General features: G+C 37.9%; 2 non-coding genes across 2 annotated transcripts; both read right to left on the bottom strand.

Moving 5' to 3' along the window:
- Window positions 1-268: 268 nt before the first annotated feature.
- trnap-agg lies at window positions 269-340 on the bottom strand. Its single transcript has one exon. It is a non-coding gene; the product is annotated as a tRNA-Pro (tRNA).
- A 15,347-nt stretch (window positions 341-15,687) lies between these two features.
- trnap-agg lies at window positions 15,688-15,759 on the bottom strand. The gene has a single exon. It is a non-coding gene; the product is annotated as a tRNA-Pro (tRNA).
- Between the last annotated feature and the right edge of the window lie 2,373 nt (window positions 15,760-18,132).

Here is an 18,132-nt window from a genome sequence, read left to right as displayed (position 1 = left end):
ATCATTAACTTACATTTTTACCAGTAGACTCTCCATTCATCACCTAAATATATATATATATCACAAAATATGGTTGCACAGGGAAACTCCCATAGTGCTGATGATGCATTTAACGATGTAATATAATATTATAATGCATTGTAGACTAAAATGTGCTATTCTGTTTTGTTAAACACCAAAACCTGTGGGCTGAGAAACTGTAAAACTAAAATGATTTTATGATAAGTTGGTATCAAACACATCTGAGGTGCAACTTTTGCAAAAAGGAGGGCTCGTCCGGGATTTGAACCCGGGACCTCTCGCACCCTAAGCGAGAATCATACCCCTAGACCAACGAACCATAAAAATAGGAGATAACCATCAGTTCATGGCTGTACTTTACATGCCACGTCGCATGACTTCTGCTGCTCCCCTTTAACCTTCAAAGGTAGATTTCCTGGTGGTTCAGCGCCCTCTAGAGGCGCTTTGTTGACCTGCAGATACAACCTGATGCAGCCCTGCAGAAGTGACCTCTATTAAATCATCTTTATCTCACCAGGGCCACAGGAATGTTATGGAGGAAAGAAATTGACACAGGTAAAAATATATAAATAAATGCATGAATAAATATATATATTAAATTCAGGAATAAATAGGAAAATAAATAATAAAAGACTAAATAAAAAAAATGCCTAAATAATAAATAAAATGAATAATTAAATAAATACATAAAGGAAGTGAAACTGAAATTTAAAATATATATTCTTACTTTTAATTATCATCTTGATTTTTGTATTTATAATTAATTTAATGATTACCATATATTTAATATTTTCCTTTCACCATTTTCTATGTAGTTATACTTCCCCCCCCCCCCCCCCCCCCCTTCAACTTTTGAAGCCTGAGATGCCTGGAAAGCTCCGCTCTGCTTCCCACAATAAAGTTTGGCGAAAAGTGAGGCAAAGTGACGCCACCCCATTCAAAGTGAATGGGCAGAAGCGTTGGAAGATTTTTGTTAACGCTGCTGTGTGGACGTACCGTTACAGTTACAGAAGCAGCTGACGACCAACACACTTATGTCTTTTGAAACGATTATGCCATTTAAATCTTTTGTCACAAACATTGCAGCTCTATTTTTCCTCTCCTGTGTGGACTCTCATGTGTTTCTTTAAATGTGCACTCTGTGAAAAAGCTTTCTTACAGACTGTACAGGTGAATGGTTTCTCTCCTGTGTGGATTCTCATGTGTCGTTTTACATGTCTTTTCATTGTAAAATATTTCTTACAGACTGAGCAGCTGAATGGTTTCTCTCCTGTGTGGACTATCGTGTGTGCCTTTAAATGTGCACTCTGTGAAAAAGCTTTCTTACAGACTGTACAGGTGAATGGTTTCTCTCCTGTGTGGATTCTCATGTGTCGTTTTACATCTCTTTTCAATGTAAAATATTTCTTACAGACTGAGCAGCTGAATGGTTTCTCTCCTGTGTGGACTATCATGTGTGCCTCTAAATGTCCACTCCGTGAAAAAGCTTTCTTACAGACTGAGCAGCTGTGTGGTTTCTCTCCTGTGTGGACTATCATGTGTGCCTTTAAATGTCCACCCTGTGGAAAAGCTTTCTTACAGACTAAGCAGCGGAATGGTTTATTTTCAGCACTACGTTGTGGATCACTGACAGATTCATGTCTATTTTTCAGTGAGTTTGAGCCTGATGCAGGTTCTCTGGTCTCTTTCCAATCAGCACTGTCTTCAGTGTCAGGTTCAGAAGAGTCTCCAGTGTCAGTTTCAGAAGAGTCTCCAGTGTCAGGTTCAGAAGAGTCTCCAGTGTGGTCCTCAGTCTTTGGTTGTAAACTGCTCTCTGGATCTGAGTTCCTGGCTGGTTCTGGTCCTCGACAGTCATCTCCATCAGCTTCTGTTTCCATGTGTTCAGTTTGTCTTTGATGAGGCTGTGAGGACTGAGGTTTCTCTTCATCATCTTCACTCTTCACAGGGTCAGGAGTGAAAGTGGACTTGGTGATATCAGCCTCCTCCAGCTCCTGAAGCTGCTCTCCCTCCTGACTGATCCTGAGTTCCTCCTGTTCCCGCTTCATGTGTGGGGGGGGCACTGGGTCCTTCTGGTCCAGACTGGTGCTCCACTCCTGCTGGTCAGGGAGAACCTCTTCTTTAACCACCACCAGCAGGACATCTGCAAGAAACAGGAAACACACAGTCAGAACAAACTGTTAAGTGTTAGCATTTAAAAATCTCATCACCATTACAATGAGAGACATTTTGCAGCCCTAATTAATGCCTTTGTTTTTATATTTTCACATTATCTTTCTTAGTCCCACCTATTGTGTATTTGTGTTGGCTCAATTCACCTTATGTAGCCCCGCCCCTTTCCACTTAAAAATGAAAACGTTTTTTTTCTTCTGGCGTAGCACTAGCTGCAATGTAAACAATGAATTGTATTTGGGATCGTTCACAGATACACTACGCCTACAGTATAGAATTACAATACTCTGTTACAAATAAAAATCCTGCATTCAAACCTTATTTAAGTAAAAGTATGCAAGTATTAACAGAACATTTGACGGCACCTTCTTATGTAAAAGTAATGATGTAAAATGTTCCCTGTCTGTGTTTAATTTATGATGTTTCTTGATTATTTTGTATGTTGCGTTTTACTGCTGTACATGTTCAAAGTTGCGCTTGTATAAATGATTATAGATGAGGGAACCTGCTAAATATTAAAATGTGTGTTTTATATACAGTACCAGTCAAAGTTTGGACACACTCTCATTCAATGTTTTTTGTTTATTTTAATTTGTTTCTACTTTCTAGATTAATACTGAAGACATCAAAACTATGAAAGAACACATATATATATATATATATATATATATATATATATATATAAATACATGTTGGCAATAATTGATTGATGAGATTTTACATTAATTTATATTAACGTTTTAATTACTTAATGACCTTTGTACTAGTTCCCCTATTCTTTAATAAGTAACATTTTAGATGTGTTTAATTTATTATTGAACATATTTATTCATTGATTTCTTTATGAATTATTCTCACGCAATTTGAATTAATCCAAAGTATTTATTTTTATTTGCTTTTTCACATTTAAAAAGAAAAGGTGAATAAAGAAGCACATTAAAACTAAATTATCAAATTATGTCACATTCAACCAACTAGTGCCTACATGTATGGGTAATATTTAAAATCAGTAAATTAAAGGTGGGGTAGGTAACTTTGAGAAACCGGCTCGAGATACACTTTTTGTTATATTCCATGGACTGCTCTTAACATCCCGATAGCAATGAATATCTTAAGTGCTTTGACAAAAAATCCATAAAAAAATGTGTGGAATCTGTAATACTGTAAAAAGTACGACCAATCATTTTAGCCGCCCGGCTAAAATAACTGGATGGCCTACCTCCCTGTCAGCCTTCCATCTGTGCACAAACTTATCTCGTGCCCTCATTGGTCATGTGCGCGTTCGTGTGTGTTGGAGGAGGGGCTCTATAAGGAAGTGGCAGATTTTCTCCGGTTGCGTATTTTCAAATTCTAGCGATCTCGAGCCGGTTTCTCAAACTTACCTACCCCACCTTTAAATGGCATATTATTCAATGTATGTATTTTTATAAATATTTTTATTTTGGTAAGTTTGCTCTTCCGTAATACATTTTAATTATCATAATAAAGTACATGTCTAATAATACTTACATACTTTTACTTAAATAACATGAATGCAGTACTTTAACTTGTAATGGAGTATTTTCACAGTGTGGTGTTTGTACTTTTACTTCAGGATCTACTACCTGCAGCAAGTGCTGATAAAGGGTCTAAAGCAGTGGCGTCGCCTGGCCTGGGCATCCGGGGCTTTAGCCCCGAATGTTTTTTCTGTAGCCCCGGACAATTCTCCCTCAATAATATAATACATTAACCGTGCTTTACGTGAACCTCATCATGACACAAGAGAGGACGGCAGCACTGTAATTTCCCGTGTTCAGTGAATGCAACAGAGGCATGACACCAGACCAATCAGAGAGTTGCATGGAAATAAACGTGTGCTTGTTTCATTCAAGCTCGGCTCTGTGTGTGTGTGTGTGGCAATAGCGCATTTAGTGTGATAGAGAGAGAGAGGGGGGGAGAGAGGGAGAGAGGGGCCGGTGTCAGCATGGACCGTGTTGTTAGCATCTGGTTAGCTAGCTGCACTAACGGACATAAGGAGCTGTTTGTTCCACAAGAAGCTGGAGGAGAGTCCTCTCCTCTCAGACTGAGAGACTCAGGTGAGCTAAAGGACTCTCTGAGTGTTTAGATAGTTAACTTTAGTAAGTTATCTCAGTGGGTCTCAAACGGTTTGGTCACAAATTATTCAAAAGATTATTTCCGCGGCACACCTTCATATGATCATTATAGTTATTAAAAAAAAGAGAATAAATGAAAAACAGTTATGAAATACTATATGGCAGTAAAAAAAGAATAAAGTTTAAAAGGGGAGTGATTAGTAAAATATCCATAAAGAAAAAGTACATCTGTTTACAGTTCTGCTTCATATGGGTGTTGAGAGAGGTATCCATAGATCTCTTCATTTTGCTCTCAAAGTGCACCAGATTGATGCATTTAACTTCAATATTTAAAAAAAAATCTTCCCGGGGGAGCATCCCCCGGACCCCCCTAGAGGAGGTGAGCCACCCACTCATAAAAAATACCACTTTACCCCTGCCTATATGCCGTGAGCTGATTATCGAGCCTTCATTGTAACAGTCGCGGGTGTACTGTGTGTGTGCGTGTGGGGAGTGTTGCAGTAAAAAATGCCACTGTGGGCTAAGCCCCGAATGTTTTCAGGTCCAGGCGACGCCCCTGGTCTAAAGTGTTATTAATGTGATAATAAAGTGCTACTGAAGAGTGTAAAGTGTTAATTAAGGGTAAAGGGAACAGACCTGCTCTGTGTATCCGAAGCTGAGGCTGTAAAACAGCGTCCAGAAGTTTCTGGAGTCTCTTGATCTCCTCTTTGGAAAGAGACAGCTCCTCCTCGTACTCGGCTATCGTTTTTTCAAACAAAGCAAATATCTCTTCAGTAGTGAGTCGCTGCTTCTTCAACGACAGCAGCATTTGGACTTTACTCATGTTTACTAGATCACCTTTTCCTGCAAGCTCCGTTAAACACACCGTTTCTCTCTCCATCAAACTCTCAATCTGACTAGCGTTGCTAACGTGTTTCCAGCTAGCATGCTAAGCTAGCTCCTATAGTCCGAGGTAAACGCTCCAGAAAAAAGAGCACACAGTCCATTCAGAGGTTTATCCAAACACACAGATGATGGATCAGTAGTGCTGGAGCTCACACACACTTTCTCAGGAACACAGAGAGAGAGAACCGTAGCGACGAGACGCCGTTACCGAATAAAATGTCTTCTTCTTCTTCTTCTTCTTCTTCTTCTTCTAGTATTTAATGGCGAATCGCTTCCACTTGGAGCATATATCGCCACCTACTGTTGATTTATTAAATGTTTATATTAAATCCTTGTCCTCAGACAAATGCTTTTGAGGAATTTGAAGATCAACTTGTTTGCTTCATTTCTTGATTTACTTTCATATATTGACTTGAAATCCATGTCCTTGATGTTGAGTTGTTCCATTGCAGTTTTCAGAATGAGTCTTTGTCTGTTATAATCCGGGCAGCTAAAAAATACATGATGTATTGTCTCTGGTTGTTGGCAACCATCACAATTGCCATTTGGATGTTTTCCAATCAGATGCAGTGATGAGTTTAATCCAGAGTGACCCAATTTTATCCTGCTGTTAATGCTCTGTTCTCTTCTACTACTCCCCCAAGTGCTTCCCGTTCCTACTTCCCTTTGTATCTGGTATAAATGTCTTCCTTTGGTGTTACTGTCCCATAGTTTTTGCCATTGTTGCTTGATAACAACTTTTGTAACAGATTTGACTTCTGCTCTACTGATGGGTACCATAACCGAATAAAATGTGAGACGAACAACTGGTGATATTCTATAGAGTGGCGAAGTCCCTCCCCTTCCGGTGGACCTCCATGGGACCTTATTTCGGAAAAATTATGTATTGAAGTCAATGGAGAGAGAAAGATTATCTTTCGATCCCGTTTGAATTGTGCCACGAATTACACATATGATGTTTGTCAATTTAAAAGATAATTTTGTGTCGTAAAACTGTGAAGTAACACATTTGTTTGTGTGAAACGCTCAATGAACTACATCTCTGGTCAACAACACACGTCACCAAGATGGCCGTCACTACTGTCTTGTCAAAAAACGATTGACTACCATGAAGTAGAAAAGATCGCTAGCGTTAGCGTTAGCATTTCTCCCCCGGGCTTAAATTGTGTATTATAGAATGACCACACCGGTGACAGTACTCTTCAAAGGGTTCACGAAATATGACTACTACTCTTACTGTTTAACATTTTGGGTTACTTAATGTTACTTCATGTTAAGGCTAATAAAAATGACAAGGCTGTAATGCTAACTAACGTGCTAGCTACTAGCTAGGTAGCTAACTTGATCCTTTCATCAGACGGGAAGCAAAAGAACGAGCAAGACCCATTGCTGGTATGATAACAACCTGGTACTAAGCACACAGGCATCTTGTTAAAGTTATCTTATCTTAGCCAGCGCCATATAGATAGATTCTATCTATATGGCGTTATCTTATCTTAGCTATCTCTATTTTAGTGGAGGAAAACAATTGTGACATCACTTACGCGACTCTGGGATTTGTAGTCTTTCTAGTTGCGTATTTTCATAGTCTTATATTTCAACAGTTTTACGACAAACTGTGACTTTTTTGACATGGAAATTATTTTTTAAGATTGACAAACATCACATTCATGGCACAATTCAAACGGGATCGAAAGATAATCTTTCTCTCCAATAGGCTTGTTTGAGACGAGCTGCGGCTCGCCTCGAAAGTAGACGAGAATAGCCGATCGCAGCCGGGGGAGATCTCAAAAAGCTCGCCTGAAGTCGGACAGCTCGGAGTCGGCTTCTTCCTCTTCTTCTTCTTCTCTCGGTTTTTTGGCGGATTGCAAACAACTTTAAGGTGCATACCGCCACCTCCGGAGTCGGCTTGACTCGGTTTGCATTTATAAAGAATGCACAAATGTGTTTAATCGTTAATGTCAGATATGTACTAAGTAAATACATTTGTTCCTGCTCAATATTATATTCAACTTTATTGTTATTGCACAGATTACAGGTACTGAGACAACGAAATGCAGTTTAGCTTCTAACCAGGAGTGCAAAAAGCAGTAAAGTGAAACATAATGTACACAATCTACAGAATAAAATATAGAATGAATTGAATGATGAAAAAACAGTGAGGGGTAACCGTATGAATACACTATATACACAGTAGCCTAGCCTAGTATGAACAGTGTGTATGAATATGCTAAGATATATAAAGTATGACAATGGTAAGCAGTGCAAGTATAGTATAAAATATATAGATATTAATTTCATGATGATAAACATTGTGGAACAATGATGAAAAATGTGAATGGAAGTGGCGACGTAAAACTGACACAACAAACAACAACAAACTTTTGCCGAGCCAATGGAGAGTTTCATCACCAGCACGGGGTGAAAACCACCAATGAGCGCTCAGCTCGAGATACCAGCGAGTCGTTTCCCATCAAGCATTTCGCTTCCGCAGCCCGTGGAGAGAAACTGCGCCGCCTCGCCGCGCCTCGCCGCACCTCGCTCTCAAGTCTGCGGGCGTCTTTGTCCCGCGAGATTTCAACGTCTCATGTAGGCGAGCCTCCAGAGCAAGTCGGACAAAATGACTAACCATCATGAAACAAAGATCTCTTAACAAAAAATGCTAATAAGTTACACAAAAGTTCAATGTGATGTTCACAGAGAAATGTATATTCCAAAATGACTAACCATCATGCAATGCACTAGCAAGACGTTGATCGCAATTGCGCAGGTCTGCGTCGGTCTCGCTTGTCTCAAACAAACCTACTCTTTCTCTCTCCATAGAGAGGTGAAGTCCCTCCCCTTCCGGTTGAGCTCCATGGGACCTTATTTCGGAAAAATTAGGCTTGTTTGAGACAAGCGAGACTGACGCAGACCTGCGCAATTGCGATCAACGTCTTGCTAGTGCGTTGCATGATGGTTAGTCATTTTGGAATATAAATTTCTCTGTGAACATCACATTGAACTTTTGTGTAACTTATTAGCATTTTTTGTTAAGAGATCCCTGTTCAAAGTGATTGTTGGTTATATAACAAGAGTATTTTCCCTGTTTATTTTCCAGGTCCATGAGGGAATAGTGTACTGTTAACCATCAGGCAGTGCATTCAGCCCCGTAATCCTGCATTTGGTTAGTTTCCTTCAGTTTCTGTCCCTCAAATCTTTGGAAACAGTCAGAAAAACAGCTACGGAGAACACGAAGAACAGTTTTAAATGATGACTTTTTTTGCTTTAAAGGTAGGGTAGGTACGTTTGAGAAACCGGCTCGAGATCACTAGAATTTGAAAATACACAACCGGAGAAAATCTGCCACTTCCTATAGAGCCCCTCCTCCAACACACACGAACGCGCACATGACCAATGAGGGCACGAGATAAGTTTGTGCACAGATGGAAGGCTGACAGGCAGGTAGGCCATCCAGTTATTTTAGCCGGGCCGGCTAAAATGATTGGTCGTACTTTTTACAGTATTACGGCTTCCACAGATGACATTTTTTAATGGATTTTTTGTCAAAGCACTTAAGATATTCATTGCTATCGGGATGTTAAGAGCATTCCATGGAATATAACAAAAAGTGTATCTCGAGCCGGTTTCTCAAACTTACCTACCCTACCGTTAATCACCCCGACTGAATTAATCACACGTGAATATTTTTCACTCATGTTCCCAGGAATACCTTACACTCTGTTATTGCTTAACCTTTATTCATAAACATAGTCGAAATAAACTGCAGTGAGTAACATTTCCATGAAGATATTCCAAAAATCAATACCAAGAAGCACATGATGGCGTTTTTCAGTGTCTGACAGGCTGTTGTAGACAAAGTATGCTGCAATAGCACTGAATGTTATTATAGAGTGGCGAAGTCCCTCCCACTTACTTCCGGGGTATGGGACCTTATTTCGGAAAAATTATGCATTGAAGTCAATGGGGAGAGAAAACTTATCTTTCGATCCCGTTTGAATTGTGCCATGAATTACACATATGATGTTTGTCAATCTTAAAAAATCATTTCCATGTCAAAAAAGTCACAGTTTGTCGTAAAACTGTTGAAATATAAGACTATGAAAAATACGTAACTAGAAAGACTACAAATCCCAGAGTCGCGTAAGTGATGTCACAATTGTTTACCTCCACCATTCAGATACCTAAGATCAGCGCAATATAGATATAATCTATCTATATGGCGCTGGCTAAGATAAGATAACTTTAACAAGATGCCTGTGTGCTTAGTACCAGGTTGTTATTATACCAGCAATGGGTCTTGCTCGTTCTTTTGCTTTCCGTCTGATGAAACGACCAGGAGTGGCTCGATCAAGTTAGCTACCTAGCTAGTAGCTAGCACGTTAGTTAGCATTACAGCCTTGTCATTTTTATTAGCCTTAACATGAAGTAACATTAAGTAACCCAAAATGTTAAACAGTAAGAGTAGTAGTCATATTTCGTGAACCCTTTGAATAGTACTGTCACCGGTGTGATCATTCTATAATACACCATTTAATTCCAGGGGAGAAATGCTAACGCTAACGTTAGCATCGGCGATCTTTTCTACTTCATGCTATCTGCACAAATGGTTGACATTAAACATTAAAACGACCAGGCAGTTCAGAGAGAATCAAAGGAAGGCAGGCAGGCAGCTTTGCATGACATTCTTCAGGACGTGTTTCATTGTGGTGATAGTCAATCGTTTGTTGACAAGACAGTAGTGACGGCCATCTTGGTGACGTGTGTGGTTGACCAGAGATGTAGTTCATTTAGCGTTTCACACAAACAAATGTGTTACTTCACAGTTTTACGACACATTTTTTTTTTTTTGACTTGCAAAATTATCTTTTAAATTGACAAACATCATATGTGTAATTCGTGGCACAATTCAAACGGGATCGAAAGATAATCTTTCTCTCTCCATTGACTTCAATGCATAACTTTTCCGAAATAAGGTCCCATGGAGGTCCACCGGAAGGGGAGGGACTTCGCCACTCTATTGTTATTATCACATGTTTTTCATGTATCTAGTTTTACATGAATTTTTGGTTGTTTTTCGTATTGCACATTTTGCTGATTGTGTTTGCTGACACCTGACTATATGGACGGAGACAACATGAAGCTTTCACTCCTGAGGGGACTGACAACAACAAATACCCAACACCTGGGCAGAGATAATACATTTACAATTGTGAATAATGTTTGATATCCTGATGGTAAACCCTTCCAACCCTGTCTCCTAGAAATTACGTTCCCACAAAACTAAACTGCATTCTCAAATACGTTTTGCAAGAAACGTATTTCCTTCCACGTTACGTTTGTTCTGAACATATCTTAAATACGTTTATTTTCTACATATCTTCTAGAAACCTATTTTCTCTCACATGACGTTTGTTATGAACGTATCTTAAATACGTTTGCTTTCTACCTATATTTGCCATTTCTTTTCTAGCTTATAATAATGATAATAGTCATTTATTAATATCATTTAGAGCAAACTTATTTTCGCGCTGGCTGGCGGCTGACTTTTCAGTTGACCAAATCCGTTATTATGCTGGTTAATGGTTAATAATCACAATATTGTTTGTAGTCGTTTCATACAGCATTCTCAATTACGTTTAATTTTGTCCCACGTTACGTTTGTTCTGAACATATCTTAAATACGTTTGCTTTCTACCTATCTTTGACATTTATTTTCTAGCTTATAATAATGATAATAGTAATTTATTAATATCATTTTAGAGCACACATTTGAAATCGACGATCGGGCTTGATATCCTATGGTTAAATTAAAATCAGTAGGCGAGGCTGTAATTTCGCCAGCTGCGAGGCAGAGTTTTAACATGCCAAAAAGCTGCTGTGTCGTTTATTGCACCTCAAACACCTCAAACTTCCTCTAAGGACAGCAGAAGAGCTCTGTGGCTTCAGGCTTGATCGCCGTTCAAATGACAGCGTTGGTTTCCCCAAAAGTGGGTGGGGCTGTGACATAGATTTTACTCTCATCTATTATTCAAAACCATTCTATTTAATCCAAACGTAAATTACATGCCAGTGTTTTATCTTTTTATTAAGCGATTTGTTTATGTTGTTTAACTCATAGATATATATAAACATATGTTTTTATATATATCTATGGTTTAACTGGGAATGTTTTCACATTGAACCGGAAGTACGTCACTTCACTTTGTCTTCTTCGTCCCTTTTACGTTCCAGACAATGCATGGCTCAGCGTAACAGACTGAACAGCGACCCCAGGTGTGTCTACATTGGAATTACATCTTCATTACTGAAGGAAAAATACTTTACCTTGTGTTTGTTAACTGGGTTTTTAATGCAGTTGGCTTTTCTTAATGGTTACAATATTGCTATGAGTTACAGTATATATCTGAAGCAAATTATGTTTCTGAAGATGTGTAGTCAATTCCACCCTTCAATGTAGCATAAATGTGAACTCTCATTACAGGAACAATACCGGAAACAGACGTAGGAAAGATCCTCAGCTCGCTGATTGGATGTTTTAGCCGCAATGCACGTTGGGATATGGTGTTTATGCGATGTGAAATCCGAAAACATTAAAAAAAATAATAATAATAATACTTTATTCTGAGTGTTCTTGCTTTTCTCTTTGAAAGTCATCACATAACGGCATTGTAATACACGGTTCGGCTACATTAAATATTACACATCTGCCATAGTTCTTTATTTATAGAGCCCTGATGAGAAGACTTCTGGACTGAAGTTCTGGAAGAACTGCCGCCGAAACTGAATACGTGACGTGGATCATAAATATATCAACAATTAAACAACATCTTACATTTCTTTTCACAAAATACGTCTCCTTGCAGTATCAATACTAATACGGCTGACTTTTATATTTGATCCAATTGGTAGATAGGTTATATTTACACCATAACGGTGCACAGCTGATAGAAAAGGACTTGTAGTTTTTAAAGATATTACTGATTTTCTTTGAATATAAGAATGTAAATACTGAGTTGAGAGAATAGTCAGGGGATTTGGGTGATGGGAGACACATCTATGGAATCACAATTTCAATAGCTTACCATTAAATGACGAGTAATACCTTTCTGTCTGTGATGTTTTACAAATCAGATATTAATGTGTAGAAGTAAACATGAGAAATAATATAGCAATATCCTGTACAATTATGTAAAAACATGAATAAAACTACACATCTTCAGATGTTATACATACATAAGTGTCCTACACTAATAATACAAAGTTATTATTAGTATACTGTGTGTACCTTGTGTGCACCGCCTAGTGGTTAAAGCACGTTATTTAATCATTTTTGTTGAATAATGTTATTTTTGTTGAATAATGTTATTTGATGAATAAAATATTAAGAGTACATACTTTCATAGGGGGAAAGTAGAAGGTCAATGATAGAAATATAGAATATAAAAAATCAAGAAGATACTGTAAGTGATCTCTACAATAAAACAGTTTAGTGCCTGATGTACAAAGATATTAATATGAGGATGTGCAAAACAGACAAACTAATTAACCTTTATTAACACATTAAACAATACTTTAGGTTTTCTTTCAAATAAGAAAAAGCTTTGGGGGTATCTATCTACAGATAAATATTAAGCCTGACAAAGTACTTAGCGTCTAATATATTGCTTTCCTGCAATGTTAACTGTGTTGAAGCACTTATTTTAACTGATATTATATATATATTAATTATACTCTTATGTATGTAGATAGTATAAGACATGTGCAGAATTTGAGTTTAATGGTGGAGGAATACACACATATTGATAGATGTCTTGTAATGCACTGTTGAGGAACCTGTGACCCAAGTTTTTCATTAATTGCATAACTTCAACATCGTGGTGTATATGATATGTCAATAAACCTTAGAAAATCTTGAAAGGGATGTGCAAAATAGCTATTATATACAGTTTTTAATTAACTATTAGTAGAGAATAACGAGTAATGAATATACTTTATAGAGATCTGCAGATAAATGTTTAGTCTTCTCAAGCACCAACTAATATCTCTCCTGATTGTTGGCACTTGACAATCACCTTTCCCTGAATTTTACTCAGGTGTAACTAAAGTCTGCTTTAAGGGTTGTTTATATTTCACATCATTAATCAGAATCTGCAAAGTAACTAAAATAAATGTAGTGGAGTAAAAATACCAGGTTAACCTCTGAATTGTAGTGGAGTAGAATTCCAAAGTAACAATGAGCTGGCATGTGGGTATATATTAATGCTTCCCATTATGGACACAAGCGATTTTCACCCATTTATTAATTACATGTTTTACATTTGTACACACCAATTTGTTTCCTATCCCCTAAACCTCCAGGGCTGTACACAGTTTAATACTGTCAACTTCTAATTTTGGGAAAAACGAAAACGTCTTTTAAAACTACAATTCCCAGTAGAGACGCTATAGAACATGTTGCGAAACACAATAGCCAGCATTTGTAGTTCTGGGGGGGCGTTCGAGTCCAGTTTTGGAAAGTCTGCCGTGGTTTCGTTCCATTTCAAAGAGCTGTTTGGCGCTCGGCGTAACCTTGGCGCACTGCCACTCCAACATCCAATCCCAGAGCTTGAAGATTAATCACGGGGTTTGTCAACAGGACTGTAGTCCCAAACGATAGCTGGGGATTATGGGTAGTGTAGTGTCTTCGGCCATCCTAAACTCTGATTCTTTTTTCGGATTTCATATCGCATTAACACCATATCCCGACATGCATTGCGGCTAAAACATCCAATCAGCGAGCTGATGATCTTTCCTACGTCACTTTACAGCCCTGCTCACTTTTGGGGAAACCAGCTGTCATTTGAACGGCGATCAAGCCTGAAGCCACAGAGCTCTTCTGTTGTATACTGTCCTTTCTTCTTAGAGGAAGTACAGAAACACGTAACTCTGGATTTGTTTTAATGTTTGAGGTGCAATAAACGACACAGCAGCTTTTTGGCATGTTAAAACTATTATTTTCTGCCTCGCAGCTGGCGAAATTACAGCCTTGCCTACTGATTTTAATTTAACCATAGGATATCAAGCCCGATCGTCGATTTCAAATGTGTGCTCTAAAATGATATTAATAAATTACTATTATCATTATTATAAGCTAGAAAATAAATGTCAAAGATAGGTAGAAAGCAAACGTATTTAAGATATGTTCAGAACAAACGTAACGTGGGACAAAATTAAACGTAATTGAGAATGCTGTATGAAACGACTACAAACAATATTGTGATTATTAACCATTAACCAGCATAATAACGGATTTGGTCAACTGAAAAGTCAGCCGCCAGCCAGCGCGAAAATAAGTTTGCTCTAAAATGATATTAATAAATGACTATTATCATTATTATAAGCTAGAAAAGAAATGGCAAATATAGGTAGAAAGCAAACGTATTTAAGATACGTTCATAACAAACGTCATGTGAGAGAAAATAGGTTTCTAGAAGATATGTAGAAAATAAACGTATTTAAGATATGTTCATAACAAACGTAACGTGGAAGGAAATACGTTTCTTGCAAAACGTATTTGAGAATGCAGTTTAGTTTTGTGGGAACGTAATTTCTAGGAGACAGGGTTGACCCTTCTTACCCATGTTTGTTTCTTTGATCGGTTGAAACACAGGTTCTTCCTCTCTCTGAATCCTCCTACCACAGGATAAAAAGTTGTAATTGATAGTCATGACTACGTTGGATAGACTGGATGTTATTCTGGAGCTGACATTTATTCATAAATAAATATCTTTGATACTCGGTTCAATTCTTGCATTGTATTCTTTAAATGTAATTTATTATTATAATGTATTGGAGACTAAAATGTATTATTCTGTATTTACCTTCCACCCTCTGGCCACTTTGTCAAATGTATTTCTATCAACAATTATTCTGTTCTTTTATTCCCTTACATTTCATCTAATGCAGTTATATCAGGTTGTGTGTGGCGCAGTGGACTAGTGCGTTGGTGTTCGGATCAGGGGGTCACAGGTTCAAACCCCACTGCAGTCAGCATGTCGTTGTGTCCCTGAGACACTTCACCCCAAATTGCTCCTCTGGGGATTGTCCACAGTATTCAGTATGAAAGTCGCTTTGGATAAAAGTGTCTAACACGTAATGTAATAGCAACAGTTATTTTATTCCCTTATCTGTATTTAATCGTTTATTTTTGTATTTTTATATATTATGTCATTTTCAAACCTCCATGGGTAAGCAGCCCATAGTGAGCACATCATTAACTTACATTTTTACCAGTAGACTCTCCATTCATCACCTAAATATATATATATATCACAAAATATGGTTGCACAGGGAAACTCCCATAGTGCTGATGATACATTTAACGATGTAATATAATATTATAATGCATTGTAGACTAAAATGTGCTATTCTGTTTTGTTAAACACCAAAACCTGTGGGCTGAGAAATTGTAAAACTAAAATGATTTTATGATAAGTTGGTATCAAACACATCTGAGGTGCAACTTTTGCAAAAAGGAGGGCTCGTCCGGGATTTGAACCCGGGACCTCTCGCACCCTAAGCGAGAATCATACCCCTAGACCAACGAACCATAAATATTGGTGATAACCATCAGTTCATGGCTGTACTTCACATGCCACGTCGCATGACTTCTGCTGCTCCCCTTTAACCTTCAAAGGTAGATTTCCTGGTGGTTCAGCGCCCTCTAGAGGCGCTTTGTTGACCTGCAGATACAACCTGATGCAGAAGTGACCTCTATTAAATCATCTTTATCCCACCAGGGCCACAGGAATGTTATGGAGGAAAGAAATTGACACAGGTAAAAATATATAAATAAATGCATGAATAAATATATATATTAAATTCAGGAATAAATGAATAAATAGGGAAATAAATAATAAAAGACTAAATAAAAAAAATGCCTAAATAAAATGAATACTTAAAATACATAAAGGAAGTGAAACTGACATTTAAAATATATATTCTTAATTATCATCTTGATTTTTGTATTTATAATTAATTTAATGATTACCATATATTTAATATTTTCCTTTCACCATTTTCTATGTAGTTATACTTCCCCCCCACAGTCCCAGGACTTCTAAACAATGAACACCCGCAACTTGGAAGAAATAAAGTTGGGTTTTATGCGTTCTAATATTGCAATGCAAACCCATGATGTAATGACAGTAATTAAGAATAATTTAGTCATTGAATGCTCATTTCAGTAGATTTAATCAAACAACACATATTGGACATGGCCTCAAGACTGTAACCTCTTCACATTCTGTTGAAATGGTCAATTACTAGCCATATCTTACACATTGCTGTTTTGAATCATTAATATGTGGATGACAGTTGAACTGGATGGTGTAACATGTATGCCATCTGCTGGAAAGAAGACGTATCGCTCTGTTGGCGTTGTTTAGCCTGTTAAGCCCCGAGCCTGTTTTTCAGGTTTCAGGCTCGAAAATGACATGCCCAAAACAAATGACAACTTAACTTCTAAAAGGGTTATATGAATAATTTCTTTTATCAAAGCAAGGTTACATCTGTGAGTTGGATGTAGAAGTGTCAGAATCAATATAGATATTTCTCAGTCAGAGTAAATTCAGATGGAACATATTAAAAAAAGACTAAAAGCTTTAGGAATCCAAACTATAACATATAATAAGTACCCTGTATCAAGATTGAGGCAAAACAAGTTAAATTTGACCTTTTTAGAGAGATTTAGCAAAAAAAAGGTCCAGGCGGAATAAGGCTTTCGGCACATTTGGGTATATCTGGTTCCATCAGTGCCATTTGACCTTTTTCAGGTACCAGACTATAAAAATGATGTATTACATTGAATTATCACCATAGGTATTCATTCCATTCAAAGAAAAAAAATTAAAATAAAAAAAAATTAAAAAAAGAATTTAATTTGTGAGAAAAAAAAGAAGACCCGCCGACGGGGGCTTTACAGGTTACAAAAACAGAATAAAGCTCTCATTTCATAAAAAATATTTGAGTACAGACACCGTCCTGCAGAGAGCACACAACCCAACAGCACGTTTTTGGTCTAGCATCACTTTACAAAACGTTTGCATTAAGACACTAAGACTAGCTGGTCCCTTATAAAGGTGAGTCCACCTTAAATGAGCAGTGGGTGATCAGCAGGTGAAAGGCAGGACACGGGAACTTGGTCAAAGAAAATGAACATTTGTGATTATTAGCGAATCGGTTGCAGGTGGGTGAAATCAGGCTTAGGGAGTAACGTATTACATGTAACGGCATTAGGTCATCAGGATACAAAATAGACAAATGTATTCCCTTACAGTTACAGAAGCAGCTGACGACCAACACACTTATGTCTTTTGAAACGATTATGCCATTTAAATCTTTTGTCGCAAACATTGCAGCTCTATTTTTCCTCTCCTGTGTGGACTCTCATGTGTTTCTTTAAATGTCCACTCTGTGAAAAAGCTTTCTTACAGACTGTACAGGTGAATGGTTTCTCTCCTGTGTGGACTCTCATGTGTCGTTTTACATCTCTTTTCATTGTAAAATATTTCTTACAGACTGAGCAGCTGAATGGTTTCTCTCCTGTGTGGACTCTCGTGTGTGCCTTTAAATGTGCCCTCTGTGAAAAGGCCTTCTTACAGACTGAGCAGCTGTGTGGTTTCTCTATTGTGTGGACTCTCCAGTGTGCCTTTAAATGCTCACGCTCTGAAAAAGCTTTCTTACAGACTAAGCAGCGGAATGGTTTATTTTCAGCACTACTATTTTTCAGTGAGTTTGAGCCTGATGCAGGTTCTCTGGTCTCGTTCCAATCAGCACTGTCTTCAGTGTCAGGTTCAGAAGAATTTTCAGTGTCAGGTTCAGAAGAGTCTCCAGTGTCAGTTTCAGAAGAGTCTCCAGTGTGGTCCTCAGTCTTTGGTTGTAAACTGCTCTCTGGATCTGAGTTCCTGGCTGGTTCTGGTCC

Source organism: Trematomus bernacchii, unplaced genomic scaffold (assembly GCF_902827165.1).
Source record: "Trematomus bernacchii unplaced genomic scaffold, fTreBer1.1, whole genome shotgun sequence".
NCBI lineage: Eukaryota > Metazoa > Chordata > Actinopteri > Perciformes > Nototheniidae > Trematomus > Trematomus bernacchii.
Note: the sequence above shows the minus strand (reverse complement) of the source record. Positions and strands in the feature narration are given on the sequence as shown.